This window comes from Dendropsophus ebraccatus, chromosome 10, assembly GCF_027789765.1.
Source record: "Dendropsophus ebraccatus isolate aDenEbr1 chromosome 10, aDenEbr1.pat, whole genome shotgun sequence".
In the NCBI taxonomy this organism is placed as follows: domain Eukaryota; kingdom Metazoa; phylum Chordata; class Amphibia; order Anura; family Hylidae; genus Dendropsophus; species Dendropsophus ebraccatus.
The window spans coordinates 11891575-11909318 of record NC_091463.1 but is presented as its reverse complement, the minus strand read 5'-3'; the positions used below and the strand labels follow the sequence as shown (position 1 = coordinate 11909318).

General features: G+C 44.6%; 1 long non-coding RNA gene across 1 annotated transcript in view; it reads right to left on the bottom strand.

Annotated features, from left to right (window-relative positions):
* Positions 1 to 1364: 1364 nt before the first annotated feature.
* The window catches only part of LOC138802568 (uncharacterized), a 72242-nt gene continuing 55862 nt past the window's right edge, over positions 1365 to 17744 (bottom strand). Inside the window, exon 3 of the long non-coding RNA XR_011364780.1 lies at positions 1365 to 1587. This is a non-coding gene — a long non-coding RNA (uncharacterized lncRNA). The remainder of the gene's footprint in view (positions 1588 to 17744) is intronic.

Genomic DNA, 17744 nt, shown 5'->3' with positions numbered 1-17744 from the left:
CTTGTTTATGTTCTTCCTTGGGACACCCCAGGGTCTATTTCAAGGATTTCAGGAAGGGTTCCCGTATGGCCATCTGTCAGCTTGACACGCTACTGACAAAATGAGCTATGTGGATGAGGATGCAGTGATTTTCTGCTGACCATGTGTGTAAGGAAACTGAGGGGGGGGGCATTTACACAGGCCGCGGAAACAAGCTGTATGAGACCCTGGGCACATGGCTGAATCCGTCACCATTGTCAGCCCGGTTTTTGGCAAGTTGAGCTGTCATTGTCTAGATTAACATGTGTATTTCCTGAAGGGAAAACTATATGGCTTGTCCTGAGGCAGTAAGATATCCAGGCTAAAGGCAATTAAAGGAAATTTCCACCGTCTGAAGACATATTTTCTACACAGCTTAAAAATTCCCAGTTCTTTAGTAGTCCACTTCTGTTACGTCGTGTAGGGTATGCATAGACTGGTTTTTTATTTCTTTGTTGCATCAAAAACATCCTATTTTGTGTACAAAGCTTCTATGCAGACCTATGTGTTTCCATGGCTACAGACTACAATCAGATTCTGTGTAGTTTGATCCAGTGTTTATGTTTTACTGCCCTTTACCTCCTCTACTTCATCTTTTTAACATGCATTTGATAGCTAAGGGTCTGTTCACACCAGTGACATGCTTTCTATTATAACAGGCAGCCGCCAATGGCACCTGACTGACCTCACTGACTTATAACAGGGTCCATCAGTTGCCATTTTGGAGTCTTGCTTTGGAAGAAAGAATAGAGCTGCTTAATGAACTATTTTTCCCAATTGACCTCTAATTTTGGTGTGAACACAGCCTAAGCAAGAACAGGAGTATAACTACAATCAACTATAACAAAGATCAGACTACGCAGAGTTTGTTTGTAGTCTGTAACAATGGAGACACATAGGCCTGCATAGGGGCAAGTAGTTTTCAATGTAAAAAGGGGACGTAAAAGTGACAATTATAGGTAAAGCCATATCACACTTATATGGTTGCCTTTCAGCTCATACAGGCGTCTAGACACTCGTCATTCAGGAGTCTGGAAAAGCTGAATGCGGTCTCTGGTGTATGCGGGGGAAGGGCTATCGCCGTAACAGTGGAAGGAATCAGGAAACAGAGTATATAGAGGACATTGTATATAGCATCCCCAGGGCGACACAACAACATTATGGGGCAGGATGCGGGGGGGTTGTTCTTTGGTTGCCGTCTGTCCATCTGATGGCGGTTATTACTGAGTGACCTCTGAACCTCTAGTAGTCATTATTCTTCATGATATATACAAATAAGCAGAGTTCTCAGACGACGCCACCGATGTTCATACAGACAATATTTTATTTGAAGGGAGTGTACACTTTTATGTCTCCGGCCCCTGAATCCATCGCATTCACATGGGTTTCTGGAGGTAGTAGGGATGTGATCATCTTCTGGCCACCATTAAGCGGTTAAACATGAGGCTCCTGAATCCTCCCAGGTCCCGGCACACTGTTTTCTTGTTGTCCACCGCAGACGGTACATTCTGTTCCCGGACTCCGCAGGATCTCAGCAAGCAGCAGTATTATCGCCCTTCCATCAGTTCCCTGCCCGGACATGGAGGGGTTAAAGATCTCAGGAAGGAATCATTGGAAATGAATGAGAATTCTTCTGGTGAGATCGGTGCAGGAGAGCAGGTGACGGCACAATCCCTGCAAGTGGGAACATTTCCTACTGACACAGACTCATGGGAAGCCGGAGCTGCGTTCTCTGGGTGGGATTCCTGGACCGTCCAGGTCACATGTTTAATAAGGGTGGAAATCGGGAGAAAAATAAACTGCACTGTTTGGAGCAAGATGCACACCGAATGGAGCAAGATGGAGAGAATTAGAGGGGATGTCCATGAATAGGTGTGAGGAGATGTTTCAGATGGGAGAACTATGAGACACAACCCCCCCCCCCAATATATATATATATATATATATATATATATATAATTGATGAGCGAATACTGTTCGATCGAATAGATTTTCGATCGAATAGTGAGATATTCGAATATTCGATAAATATTCGATAATCGTTCAAATCCATCAGCTTCTGGTTTCACCCTCCTGGTCAAATAGATCTTTTTCACTAATCAAATACTTGTTCCCATAGGCTTTAATGGCTTCGAATATGCAATCGAATATTTGCTGGATATTCGTACGAATATCGAATATCTCACTATTCGCTCATCACTAATATATATATATATATATATATATATATATATATATATATATATATATATATATATACACACATACACATATATACAGCTATCACATCCTGTCAATGGGGGTTAATTTTTTGGACTATTGGCCCAGTATATACGGTATGCCAATATCACATCCTGACACCTAAAAGAAACCCCTGAATGAATAAATGAATAAAAAGTATCCAGAAGAAAATCGGTCAATGTGTCTGACAGTAATTCCTCATACATGTTACCCATTATCCTGCTTCTCAAGAACCAAATATGTGACCCCGGGTCCTGCACTAATATCACAATCTGATATGATTCATTGACTGAAGGGGAAAGCCTCATACATCTCACTGGGCCTGGGGTAAAAACAATAAAGCAGAAGCTAGAGGGTCATCAGTTATATATGAGGAGTGGCAAATGTCCCAGGGGTGATGCCTGATCCTGGAGGACGCACAGCACCCGAACCTCCTTACACTGAGCTAATGTTCTAGAAGTGTGGGGGGCACTGGTACCATATAGGAAGCCTATCATATACAATACTGACAGCTGGGCTGGTGTATCTGAGCTGACAAAATATTCCTGGTAACTTATTATAGGTTTATCTATAATTACTGAACCTTATTACAACTATTTGCTTGTAGTATTATAGTAGCAAAGACATGCTATTGTTTGTATAATGCCTATACAACCAATAGCAGGTCATTGTTACTATAATACTACTCCTGTATTGAAGAATATAACCACTATAATATACGGTAACAGAGAAGGAAGGTAAAACTGCACTCACCGGTAAAAATGTCTGCCGCCGCATCTGCACTTTGTCCACACTTACTTGATTTTACTAAGAAAGACTAATAAAGATGAAGACATTTTTACCGGTGAGTGCAGTTTTACCTTCCTTCTCTGTTACCGTATATAACGATTACTGATGCATTTTTAAACTAGCACCTCCGGGCTTGCTGTAACTTATAATCAATAGGCAAAAGGATAGCTGTGACCTGTAGTGCCACCTATTTCTGGTTGTTGTTCACATAACCACTATAATACTGCCCCCTATATACAAGAATATAACTACTATAATACTGCTCCTATATACAAGAATATAACCACTGTAATACTGCTCCTATATACAATAATATAACTACTATAATACTGCCTCCTATATACAGGAATATAACTACTATAATACTGCTCCTATATACAGGAAAATAACTACTATAATACTGCCCCCTATATACAAGAATATAGCTACTATAATACCGCTCCTATATACAAGAGTATAACTACTATAATACTGCTCCTATATACAAGAATATAACTACTATAATACTGCCCCCTATATACAAGAATATAACTACTATAATACTGCTCCTATATACAAGAATATAACTACTATAATACTTCCCCCTATATACAAGAATATAACTACTATAATACTGCTCCTATATACAAGAATATAACTACTATAATACTGCTCCTATATACAGGAATATAACTACTATAATACTGCCCCTATATACAGGAATATAACTACTATAATACTGCCCCCTATATACAAGAATATAACTACTATATAATACTGCTTCTATATACAGGAATATAACTACTATAATACTGCCCCCTATATACAAGAATATAACTACTATAATACTGTCCTCTATATACAAGAATATAACTACTATAATACTGCTCCTATATACAAGAATATAACTACTATAATACTGCCCCCTATATACAAGAATATAACTACTATAATACTGCACCTATATACAAGAATATAACTACTATAATACTGCTGCTATATACAGGAATATAACTACTATAATGCGGTTCAGGGAAGAAAAAGAGTGCTGCACCTTACACCTATGGCTGATACTAGTGCTCCTAGGCTAAATAAAAAACACATCAGAATTTTGTGTATGAATTGATTCCTCCGCCGGTGGTGCTGGCTGGGTCTTGGTGTGGCATTTTTGGGTCTGGTCCTGTGGCATGGGGGTTGCAGGGCCGTTCCATGGCCCCCGTTCCCTGGCTGTGCGCGCCTGCGGGGTTGGTGGCCACTGACTGGCACAGTGTGGACTTAGTGTAGGGACCCATGTGTATCAGATACCGGCACGAGGTACATGGGGCAGTGTGGCTTGATCAATTCATACACAAAATTCTGATGTGTTTTTTATTTAGCCTAGGGGCACTAGTATCAGCCATAGGTGTGAGGTGCAGCACTCTGTTTCTTCCCTGAACCGCATAACTACTATAATACTGCCCCTATATACAGGAATATAACTACTATAATGATTGTAGAAGTAGAGAGACAGCCAGCCCGCACCGTGTACATACAGCTCCCAATAGTATTGGACCCAGTGGCACAGGGAACAACCAAAGCAGAGACAGCTGGGGTGCTACGATAAAGAGGCAGGAGTAAAATGTGAATAGGAGAAAAGTCCAGCACTCACCAGATGATGTCTTCAAAAGTTTATTGCGTGGAAACCATTGCAGGGAGGAGAAAGGTGGATCAGTGGAGGTGCAGGCGCATCACCTGGAATAGCTATTTCGGGATTCCTCCCTTTGTTTAGCCATGCCGATACATCACACCCGGGGAGGTGTTTTATACACATAGGGCCACATGTATCATCCGGCGAATGGATGATTTTCGGCGGAAAGTGCCGATTTGCGTCTTTTTTTATTCAAAAATGGCGGATTTGCGAATAAAATATTCGCAAATCGGCACTTTCCGCCGAGTACGCCAGGGGGCGGAAAGGGGGCGGAGAAGGGGCCGAAAGTGGGCGGAACGGAGGGCGCGGACTCAGAGTCCGCGCGATTTACCATCCGTTCCGCCAAAATGTAAGCCGAAAACCTACTCCAGTCCTCAGCTGGCGTAGGTTTTCGGCGGTGCGCAACGGCGCGCACGGGATTTATGTAGAGGCAGTCCGCCTCTACATAAATCTCCGTAGCGCCGGAGCTGTGGGGGCATTTTTACGTCCGGCGTAAAAAACGCCGGACTTAATAAATGCCTCCCATAGTGAACAGTGATCAAAGTGAAATAAAATATGAACACCAAAGAATTTACAGAAAAACATGCAACAAGTATAAATGCAAAAATACTATTACTACGGGGACCGGAGGTCTAAACGAACGTAATGACCTCAGTGTATTTTTATAAGGTCTTGGTTAATTTTTCATTTTCTGTAATAGTATTTTTGCATCACATCACACCTATGGCTGATAGGTGCCTCTCTGCTACATTTAAAAAACAATGCCAGGATGTTGGTATATCAATTGATCAAACCATATTGCCTCATGTACCACGTGCAGGTCCCCTGGTCCACATGGGTCCCTACACTCCCACATTATATACCAACATCCTGGCCCTGGTTTTTAAATGTAGCCGAGAGGCATTAGTGTCAGCCATAGGTGTGAGGTGCAGAAGCTCTTTTCTCTCCATGTCCGTATTTTACTTTCAACCAATGGGAGCAATCGCTGTAGTCCATAAAAGGGTGGAGTTCTTCTTCGTAGACCAGGGTTGGAGAAACAATGGTGTCACTTGGTGTCTCACCCTCCCCTGTCTCTATGCACAGCTGAAGAATAAAGGGTTAACCTATGTGTCCTTTACTGTTGTGTGTTAACCGATCACTGGCTTGAGTGCCTCACGCTGTCTTTCCCTATCACACTCTTACACCTCAGTCTTTCTAGCACTTTTCCTACCAATAGGAGGTTAGTCCCAATCTCCTCTATTTTGCAGTTAGTTCCTGGTGGGAGGGTCTTTAGTCCAGCTGTCTGCATTGTGGGAGATACACATAGAGAGAGTTGTTGCTGCCCTCTACAGCCAGGCCTGGTATAGTCTTCTTTAGTGGATGGTGGACAGTAAGACAGTAAGCAGTCTTGTTGGAGTTGGAGAAAGATGAACTGTGCAATGCTAAACCCAAAGATGGGGTAACAGACACCTGGCATCAACCTTGCCTATACAGCCAGGACTATACAAGGACAGGAATAGTCTGCAGTGGAGCAAAACGCCTAAGCTGAAGTACTCCATCGGATCTTGCTCCGCTTACTCGGGGAACCTTGGAAGGTTAGCTTCACCCAGCCGTTAAACTAGAGGTCGTGCTACCAGACCTGACACTCAGTGGGCTCTTCTGGCAGAAGGCGGTCTTCTTCTAATCTTAACCGTGAGTACGAGAGTCTTCTTCACCTCCACACAGTTACACTACAAGTCATCCCGGCAGAGTACTGTACTACATAGGCCCCCATGACAGTCCCCAGAGCAGGGCGGCTGTGCCCCCGGGACATGACCGCTGGCATGAGGTGCTGGCCCCGGAAGACCTGCTGAATGGCGACCAACGGCAGTGCCCAGGGGGATGATACAGGGCTGTGATACTACCAGCTCCTCCAGTCTCTACCCAGCTACTTCCCCCTCCCTTCTCCATAGACATGCATTGGCAGCTGTAACCCGATCCCTCACCTTATGAGCTCTATATAGTAGTAATATTTGGGTGCGGTATTATTTAGTATTTTTAAGCACTGTATGGCAGTATAACATGGGAACTAAATAGCAGCATTGTAAGAACATGTGTACTGTTTGGAAGTATTATTTAACATTGTTTGGGCCCATAATGTCAGTATTATGTGGTCACTGTAGGGAAATAATTTCTGGCATTGTATGGCAGTATTATGGTGTGGGCATAGTATACTTGGTATTGTAGGACACTATAACCTGGGTTCTGAGTATTAGTATTAAGCGGGTACTTTATAGAAGTATTATTTGGCACTGTGTAGTGCTATTGTTTATTCTCTACATGCCAGTGTTATTTGCCAACAGTATGGAAGTATTTTTTAGCATATTATGGCAGTAAAATTTAGCAGTGAATAACTGTTGTGTGTGGGCATAGTATTATTATTATTCGGAAGGGGAACACAGACTCTAGGTGATTGGAGTCTGTGCAGTGTATGCTGGGACGGTGATTGGAGTCTGTGCAGTGTATGCTGGGACGGTGATTGGAGTGTGTGCAGGGTATGCTGGGATAGTGATCGGAGTGTGTGCAGGGTATGCTGGGACGGTGATTGGAGTGTGTGCAGTGTATGCTGGGACGGTGATTGGAGTGTGTGCAGGGTATGCTGGGACGGTGATGGGAGTGTGTGCAGTGTATGCTGGGACGGTGATCGGAGTGTGTGCAGGGTATGCTGGGATAGTGATCGGAGTGTGTGCAGGGTATGCTGGGATAGTGATCGGAGTGTATGCAGGGTACACTGGGATAGTGATCGGAGTGTGTGCAGGGTACGCTGGGATAGTGATCGGAGTGTGTGCAGGGTACGCTGGGATAGTGATCGGAGTGTGTGCAGGGTATGCTGGGATAGTGATCGGAGTGTGTGCAGGGTATGCTGGGATGGTGATTGGAGTCTGTGCAATGTATGCTGGGACGGTGATTGGAGTGTGTGCAGGGTATGCTGGGATAGTGATCGGAGTGTGTGCAGGGTACGCTGGGATAGTGATCGGAGTGTGTGCAGTGTATGCTGGGATAGTGATCGGAGTGTGTGCAGGGTACACTGGGATAGTGATCGGAGTGTGTGCAGTGTATGCTGGGATAGTGATCGGAGTGTGTGCAGGGTCGCCTTCTCACAGTGAGCCCTTTATAGAAATGAATATAAATGATTGCAAAACATGAGTAAGCCCCAGAGTACAGTACATGCCTGGCAGGCCGGCGGTAGAGGAGTCCTGCGGAGGAGGAGGCCTCACCCACACTCTTCCCAATGCTCTGTTTGTCTTTGATTTTTTTTTCCACAAGCTGAGCAAATACGACATCTTCCTTTCTCTTGCCCCCAAATAGCAGCGCGAATTCGCTCTCGTCACTGGAAAGACTAACACAAGGAGGCCGCTACCCTGACCGCAGCCTCTGTTCACCATCATCATCCTCCCCATTTTCTATAAGGCGTTAATGGAAAGATGGGCTCCTAAATAGAAAAAAAACTGCATTTACCTTTCACTGGTCCCCCCCCTTCCCCTCCCAGGGGGAAGAGGAGAACGCTCGGCCTCTGAATGTTTCTCATTGTTGGAAAGGTGGAAATATTGACCCCTCGGCGGGGACGCCGCGTCTGACGTGTTTACATCCAAGGCTTATTTACCTCATTGCGGCCCTGGATTGCATAATCCTGGCTAATAAACGCCATCTCAGGAGAGGCCTAATCCCACAAATTACTGCAAATTATCGACGTGTTTTTCTTTTAGATGATAAGGGGGGAGTCAGGGGATCACAGGGTACTTACATCCTATTGGCTAGTTTGATGGAATGTATAGGAGTGTCCCTGTCTCTACATGACTGCAATACCTGGATAGGTATGACAGTGAGGGTATGGGAAAGCTGAGTGATGTCATGGCGGTCTTCTTGGTTGTCACCCAGCTTTCCTAGGTCATTTGCATCACTGTGTACATACATTGCATTACTGATCCTGTACTGATCGTCAGTTACATCCTGTATTATATTCCAGAGCTGCACTCACTATTATGCTGGTGGGGTCACCGTGTACATACATTACAATACTCGTGTGGTGGGCCGCCTGTGGCAGCTGCGACTGGTTACTTGCTGGATGGCGCTGTGTGACTCCACTACTGTGGTGGTTGGTCGGTGGAGTATAGCTTAGCCAGCTGATAGGTTGTCGTAACGCCAGTGCTAACTCAGCACACAGGTATGAAGGCACACCTTTTAGTTATTTGTGGCTGGCTATACCCTTTCCCCAATGGTCAGTGACTTGCCGGTTTGTGATGGTTCCCTTGGGCGCTTATTACGGTGGTCCGGAGTGGTGTTATGACGCACCCAGACTGTCGGTGCCACTACCCACAGAAAGGGGAAGTGACCCAAGGACGGTGTACATTGAGTGTAGGTGCTAGTACAATGATCACTGAGTCCCAATAGAATAAATAAACCTTATTTTTTACTGATAAATCTTCTGTGATACAGGTGAATAATACTTGACTGATACAGACTTGACTTCACTAGATCTGTTCTGAGAGCTGTTGAGGTAGAGTAGAGTAGCAGTGCTGACTTGGTTGCATGCTGAGAAGAGTAGAGAGAGCTCAGAGTAGTGGAAAGTCGTGAGAGTCCCAACCCAGTTTAGTACTGTACGCTGCCAGAACTTTAGAAGAAGTAAAAGAATATTTGTGAAGAATACTTGAAAGAAGAATACTTGTGTCCGTGTTTCAACCTTTGTCACTATACCACCTTTTGCCCTGCAGTGTCGAGTTACCCGTCCTATCAGGGTGACACAAGCCCCAGTCCTAGTTACCTGAGTTGAGCGAAGTGTCCGAGGGTGTCCAGGTATCACCTGCGTTGCGAGATAGAGTACGTAGGCTCTTAGCTGCTTTGCTCTATCCGGATCAGTTCCTCTGCTCTAGGATACTGTCCTGCACTTTTAGAGATGTTCCCGGCATGGGTTGGGGTGATCCCTGATTTGTCCTCTCGTTAGTGTTTAGCACTGTATTATGAGGATAAGTGTTGCTTTAAAGAAAGTCTGTGTCTGTGGAGTCTGTGTTCTCCATAGGTGTCTGTACACTACAGCTGGTCTGTCCTGGATGGGGAACCTGGCAGAGCCAGGTTCCTGGCTAACTCAGTAGGGATGCCTGATCTGTGTGTCTTGCTCCAACAGAAGAGAACTGACATAGTCTGGGTCTACACTTCCTCTCCCCCATGTGACACCTTCCTACAGGGTGTATACAACAGCTTCTGTGAGTGGTGGAGAAGAGAGTGCGAGAAGAAAGGAGGAAAGAGATAGGTAGATGGTAAGAGTAACTCTCATTGGTGTGCAGATCATAGACAAAACAATAACCCTTACATGACTACAGCTGTGCAACATCTATACATGAATATACACACTACTGACATCTAGTGGCAAAACTTATACATGACTTCATTACCACTTCATTTTGAGCTACCAGGCTTTTGCGAGGGGTGTTCAAAATAGCAACATCCTGTGCATCCTGTATCCTGTAGTTGTTATCAGACCCCCAAGAGCTTAGTTGGCTGCCTATACCATAAGGTCAGTTAGTTTCCCCACATCAATGTCAATGCTATACATTGCCTTTCCTGATCATGAAGAAAATGAACAAGCAGGGAATGCTGGGAGATCACATCCCTGAATCCTGCAGAATTGAAAAGATGCTATTAGCTTCACAGAGGCATCCTCTACATCTGCCACTCACATTATGGTCTTACAAATCTGATTTTCTTTCAAATCAACTAGTATCAGAAAGTCATTCAGATTTGTAATTGACAAAGTGCTCTCTGCTGTCCATACCAGTAGCAAATCCCCAAAGAAAACCTCTCCTGCTCTGGACAGTTCCTTACATGGACAGAAGTGGCAGCAGAGAGCACTATGTCAGACTGGAGAAAATATAACACTTCCTGCAGTACATACAGCAGGTGATGAGTACTGGAAGACTGGAGATTTTTCAGTAGAAGTAAATTACAAATCTGTATAACTTTCTGATACTAGTTGATTTGAAAAAAGAAAATGTCACTGGAGTTCCCCTTTAAGGCTATGTTCACACTGCGTATGAATCCGTTCGTAGATCGTACGCCGCCGTACATGTACGGCTGAAACTACGGGCGTGAGAAAAATCGACATGCGGCCGGATGCGTACGAACCGCGAACATACGCCCGTAGTACAGTTCTGCTTCCCTAGCTTGTTTCGAAGCGATCTGAAACAGGTCATTTACTTGGAAATCTTCGCCCAGCCCAATAAACCACACAGAACCTTTTGGATCGAAAAGTTCAATTTGGCTGAAATAAGTTCTCCGTACGGGACCGCATGGAAATTCACGGCCGTGAGTTTCAACATTTCCGTCCTCAAACAATGGTCTTGTTAATTTTTCACGGCGCCGTATACGATCCGTCCGTAAGCTCATACGTAGTGTGCACTGTGCGGGCGTATATCGTATACTTTCAAGCGAACGCATCAACCTCAAAACTATGTGCGTATATTCGCGGTTCGCACTACGGACGTATTCATACGCAGTGTGAACATAGCCTTAGGAGTTATAATGAGTGTTATCCCCATTGTTGATTGACTCTGCAGATACCTGCGGAACCAAGGTGAAATAATAGAAGAGGAGGACACAGTTACACTTCAATGTAGTGATCCCTGGTGCCAGGAGACCAGTGCCACAGGGTAAGAGACCCCACGTGCTGGCAGCCTTCCTGGACACTTGGGCTGTATTCTGCTTTGTCCCATTGTGTTATGTTGCATTGAGTCTTTGTCCCGTTGTGTTATGTTTCATTGAGTTTTTGTCCCATTGTGTTATGTTGCATTGAGTTTTTGTCCCGTTGTGTTATGTTTCATTGAGTTTTTGTCCCGTTGTGTTATGTTTCATTGAGTTTTTGTCCAGTTGTGTTTTGTTGCGTTATGTTTTTGTCCAGTTGTGCCTTGTCCAGTTTTGTTTTGTCCCATTGTGTTATGTCGCATTGTGTCTTGTTGCATTGTGTTTTTCCCACTGTTTTGTTGTGTTGTGTTTATTTTGTTGTGTTTTCTTCCCTTGTGCTTTGTTGTGTTTTCTCCCGATGTGCTTTGTTGTGTTGTGTTTTTGTCCGATTGTGCTTTGTCTCGTTGTGTTATGTCACGTTGTTTTGTTGTGTTGTGCTTTGTCGAGTTGTGTTTTGTCCCATTATGCTTTGTCTGGTTGTGCTTTGTCTCGTGTTATGACGCGTTGTGTTTTGTCCTTTTGTGTTATGTCGCATTATGTTTATCCATTGTGTTTTCTCCCGTTGTGCTTTGTCCCATTGTGTTTTTGTCCTGTTGTGCTTTGTACCATTGTGTTATGTCGTGTTGTGTTTTGTTCTGTTGTGCTTTGTCCAGTTGTGCTTTGTCGCGTTGTGTTTTTGTCCAGTTTTGCTTTGTCGCGTTGTGTTTTTGTCCAGTTTTGCTTTGTAAGGTTGTGCTTTGTCGCGTTGTGGGCTTTTTCAAGTTGTGCTTTGTACGGTTGTGCTTTGTCGCGTTGTGTTTTTTGTCTGGTTGTGCATTTTTCCCTTGTGTTTTTGTCCGGTTGTGCTTTGTCCCATTGTGTTAGGTCGTGTTGTGTTTTTGTGTAGCTGTATTGTTTTGAGCAGTTTTATCGCCGGCGTATTGAGTCATTCCTAATAAAATAATATGTCTCAACAACACATTCTTGTGCGTGGTGTCATGTGTCGTCTGTGTGTGCCCGGGTGCTGCCAGGGGCACATGTGCGCAGTCAAGATAACATTCATTCTTCTGTCTTTTGTTGAGCAGATTCCAGACGTGTTGACTTATGGCGAGCAGCGACACCACAGGGGATCACTAGTGGGCTGGGGGTCTATGTGGTAACACTGGCATCACTTATAAGGAAACAACAAGACAGAGAGGCCTCTCAGCATTGTGATCACATCCTATGTAAGGGTCATGGGCCAACTCCGATCCTATATCTCCTACCAAGAGGGTCCAGCATCTAAGAGGGTCACCCGATGCCAAGCCGACTGAGGTAGATGGGCCAATATTATGAGACTTCCTCTATAGCCCATGTGCTCGTGAATGTGCCCACTCCCTCAGTCTGTCCGTGTTTGCTGGTAAGAGCAGAATTTTGTGCTCCAGAGCATCTCTTTCTGCTGTAAAAGAGAATTGGATGTTGTAAGCATAGGAAGCCATTGTGATCTGTGTTGTTATCCAGTCACAGCACTGTACATACAGCACGAGTATATGGAGATCCTCTGAAATCCCCCAAACCTATTTCCTCTCTTCTCTTCTTTTCTCTTTTTCCTTCTGCCGTGGCCCGGGGCACTTGATGCTGGTATTGAACCAGCTGCTGGGTTCTGGTGTCTTGGGGCAACTTGTCATGATGGCCAGGAGTGGTAATACCCACCCCGGACACAGGGGCACTGGACCATGGTAGAACTGGTGTGAGGTGCAAGGTGTGGCAGCAGAGATGAGTCCCACTTAAACAGTGTTTGAACTTCACTTGAAGGCTTCAGTGCAATACAAAAATCCAACAGTGCTTTAGGTATTTAGGGTAATAAAACAGTAGCTATCTCAACAGGCAACTTGAAGTAGAGAAGGAGTAGAAGTAAATCAGTAGCAGTGGATAGGGGCCGGATAGGAGCCCTTGTCTAATTATTACAGTACTCAGACGGGATGTGTGTGAAGTGTATCTTGAAGAAATCCTCGCATTTACGTTTAAATAATGCTGTGTTATCTGACCACCTTTTGCCTGAACACTCTCAGAGACCGCCCTGTCATGTCTTATGAGGCCTCTTGGTGAAGCTAACTAGTGAAAGTTTTCCCACGTAGTTGAGCGCTGTCAGTAGAGAGCGGCTAACTTGCATCTGAGCTCTACTGTGGATCAGTCCCTCTTTCTTTCTTTCCTAGGGGGTGACTGTCCTGAAGTTAGGATACTCGGCATATTCAAGAGTGTTTCCTATATCTCCAGTTACCCCGGGTCTAAGTTCTAGCCGTGCATAACTGCTGTTAGTCTCTCTCTCAAAATAGGTCTTGGCTCATCCTTAGCTAGACCACAACCTGAATCCTAGCTTGAGCTACTCTGCTCTGGACTGCCCAGGTAGTGTGTGCCGACCCATGGCCTTCCCTCTTCCTCTCTCCCCCCCCCCCCCCCGTTTTCCTTCTTCCTCTTTCCCATCCATTGCCCTCCTTCTTCCTCTTTCTCGCCTATTGAGTTCCCTCTTCCTCTTTCCCACCCATGGCCTTCCCTCTTCCTCTTTCCCACCCATTGTCTTCCCTCTTCCTCTTTCCCACCCATTGCCTTCCCTCTTCCTCTTTCCCACCCATGCCTCCCCTCTTCCTTTTTCTCACCCATGGCCTTCGTTCTTCCTCTTTCCCACCCATGGCCCTCCCTCTTCCTCTTTGCTACCCATTGCCTTCCCTCTTTCTCTTTCCCACCCATGACATTCCCTCTTGCTCTTTCCCACCCATGGCCTCATATCTTCCTTTTTCTCACCCATGGCCTTCGTTCTTCTTCTTTCCCACCCATGGCCTTCCCTTTTTCTCTTTCCTATCCGTTGCCTTCCCTCTTCCTCTTTCCCACCCATGACCTTCCCTCCTTCTCTTTGCCACTTATTGCCTTCCCTCTTCCTCTTTCCCACCCATGGCCTTCCTCTCCCCTGCTCACCATTTCCCCTTTTCTATTTCTTCTGTCCCCCCCCCCCCACACACACACACACACACCACCACCACCACTGCTTCCTTTTTCCTTTACACTCCTCTTTCTTTCTCCCCTTCCAACCACCATTTCCTATGCCCTCCTCTTTCCCTCACTTCAAATTATCCCCCCCATTCTTTTATCTCCCACCTCTTTTTTTATCCATTCCCATTCCCTTTCCCGTATTCCATCTATTCCTTCTGCTTTCCTTTTTTCATATTAGGATCTCCATTCATTTCAATAGAGGAGCTGTCAGGTTACAGTAAAACACTTTGGAGATGAAGCCTCATGACTATGAGGGCCTGGTGATCCTGGGATATGTGACCTCTGCCCACCTCACCTGAGAATGCTGTATATAGTATATTATCTATAGCATATACAGTATACATTGTACCTGAGCATAGATGAGAGCGCAGCACCTGTGGCGTGATAGGAATCTCATGTCTACTTATTGGGTTTAAGCATCTCCACTGACAGACGGAAGGCGATCTGTCCGCACCCCATCCCCCACCTGGACTCTCATTCTATTGTAGCCTCAGCAGGACTCACGCAGTTTGCTATGAGGCGAGAGCAGAGAGATGAAAGGTGCGTACACCTGGCACGTGGATTACACAGCTAAGAATGGGTCTCTGTTTCCATTCATTGCATCCTCTGCTTTATCAATGGAACTTTATGTTCATAATGGAGCAGAGGAGAGAGATGACAGGAGGTCTCAGCGTCACAGCCAGATAACTCATTACAGGAGCTGTCTCTTTCCTGTGCTCGGCACTCACTTACACAGCTGTACCTCTTGTTCTTCTCTGCACTGAACCCACTGCTAGGGTGCGCTGTTTCATTGGTGTCTATGAAATTCTAGCAGTGGTGAAAAGTGATGACAAGGGCAACACTATGATGTGACTGGGGTAGAGACAAGAAGGTCTCTCGAGCGAGTTAACCTTGCAGGAGACAGTGACCTATCTGTCCATTTGACAAGGCTGAATTTGCCGTATATGCGTAGGACCCCAATTATGATATACAGCTATTTGGCCTTGGTCAGACTGTTATACCTTAGTATATATATTTTCCGTATTGAATTGCATAGCAGATTGGTTTGTTCCACAGAGAGCCATACAGTAAAAAAAAACAAAAAAAACAGTATAGAACAAGTACGACTACGACTACAATTTTTTTTTTTTTTTTTTTTTACAGTGGGAACCTGTGAGTGATGGATGAAACTATAAGCCTGTACAGGTGGATGCTGTACGGATGGAGATTGAAGGTGAACGTCCAATTAAGAGTAACAACTGAGATGACCAGGGAAATGAGAGAAGACAGGGTGTCAGCAGCACAGAGTGTTTTAGCAGACAATTTTGTAAGTGATCATTGAATTATATTAATAAGGATAGGGCTGTAGGTGACAGGGACAGTGTTATGAAGATTAGGGGTTTGGGGATAAGGTCCCTCAGCAGCATTTTAGCAGAATGTTAGTGTGACTTGCCTATGACAATGCCATGATATGGGGAGGGGAATATGGATATGTGGGAGACCACAGACTGATATTAGGTGGAGCGCCCCCTAGGCAGCAGTATACAAGGAGCACCTACACATTTATATGATACAAAGTTCAATCAACTACATTATATAGTGATGATTTATTCATCATAACCCGGTGTACGTGTATATTCCATGTTTATCCGTCATATTGCAGAACATCATCTTATCTCCGTCCGTAAACAGGAATAACGCTGATGTAAGGGTGAAGAACATTGTGACATAGGAAGCAAATAGATATAGAAGAAGGTCAAGTGCTTTCCATGTGCGCTCAGCAGAATCCTAGTTTGCTCCTTGCATTGTTTAGAATGGGAGGAAATGGTGATTCACTGAAGGTGTTGTGAACATGTCGCCCTACTGGTGGGAATGGGGTGTTCCAGAACTCCAGCCAATGTCTATGGAACGTCTGTAGGATGGAAATTCCCAATAAGAACTATGGCATGTTTGCTGGAAGCTCGGTCACATGATTTGGCTACATATTTTCAGCTTGCAGGTTCCTTGGAGTATGTGTCGGAAAAAAATTCCATAAACCAAGGAAGTGAATAATTATTTATTTTCCCTTAAAAGGACAATATCATTTTTGGGGTCAGAGGTTTAAATACTCTTTAGCACCAACCTAGCAACCTGCAGCCACCACTAGGGGGAGCTCACAGAGGAAGTGTTTCTTGTAGATTTCATTGGGAGCTCTACACTTCTCCAGTAGGCTTCCATTAAAGGCAACAGATTAAACATTTAAGCCCCACTCTTGGGTAATGCCCTCAGAACTCTTACTTCTGGATCAAAGTTTTGTGTAAACTACGTGACTTTATAAAGCAGTTTGTGGTACTGTCCCACCAAATTAGAGATGGATGACAGGTATAGACCACAAAACCCCGATGGAGTTGAAGGGTTATTTTGCATCTTCAAGACTTTTCAAAGCTCTCCTTCAGATGGAATCCAGCAAAAGGATCTTCTTGTTCCTTACCATTCCATCTGTGACCTCTCACGCTGGTTTGTTTCTCATTGTTCCTTCACGTGTGATCCCTCAACCAGACCTGGTCCTTACAGTTCCCTTGCCCGGACTCATTCCTTACCTGTGTCTCCTGACCTTGGCTTTGTCATGATTTTGCTGCACCCTCCATGATTCCTGACCATGGTTCATTTTGATCTATGCCCTGCCTCTCTTCTGACCTCCTACAACCTCCTATATCTGGTACACTTAATTCTATTGGTGGTTCACCTAATTCTCAGAGAAGACAATTATTTGGAGATTCTCTGGAGGAGGATCTGATAAAGTCACAGAGGTCCTCACTGCTATGACTTTTCCCCCTTGCTTGTCTACCAGATGAAATATTGGATCGTTTTTGAGGTTGCAAGACACCAGACTCATCTAGACTTCTGTAATGTGTCTGATATCCTTGGGTCCACTGGTGATTCAGTTGATCCTTGGAGCAATACATGGGGATTCCAAGTGTCTATAAGCACCAATATTGAGCAGTTTTCGAGTGGTTTGATCATCAGAATCACGTAACCTTCTTCAATGTACAGTAGTCTATCCTTGGTTCCATTGATGGCACAACTGATCTTCAAAGAGGATCACTACCACCAATTCCCAAATTTCTTGACCACGAGCTCTAGAATTTGACAGTTTTGAGTGGCCCAACCAATGAAATCAAGTCAACCCCTGCTATGTACAGTACTTAGTATCCTTGGTTCCACTGGTGATTCATCTGATCCATTGGAGTCAAATCAATCTCTGCAATGTTCGTGGTATCCTTGTCCCACTGGTGATTTATCTGATTCACTGGAGTCATATCAACCTCTGCTATGTACATAGTATACTTGGTTCCACTAGTGATTCAGTTGA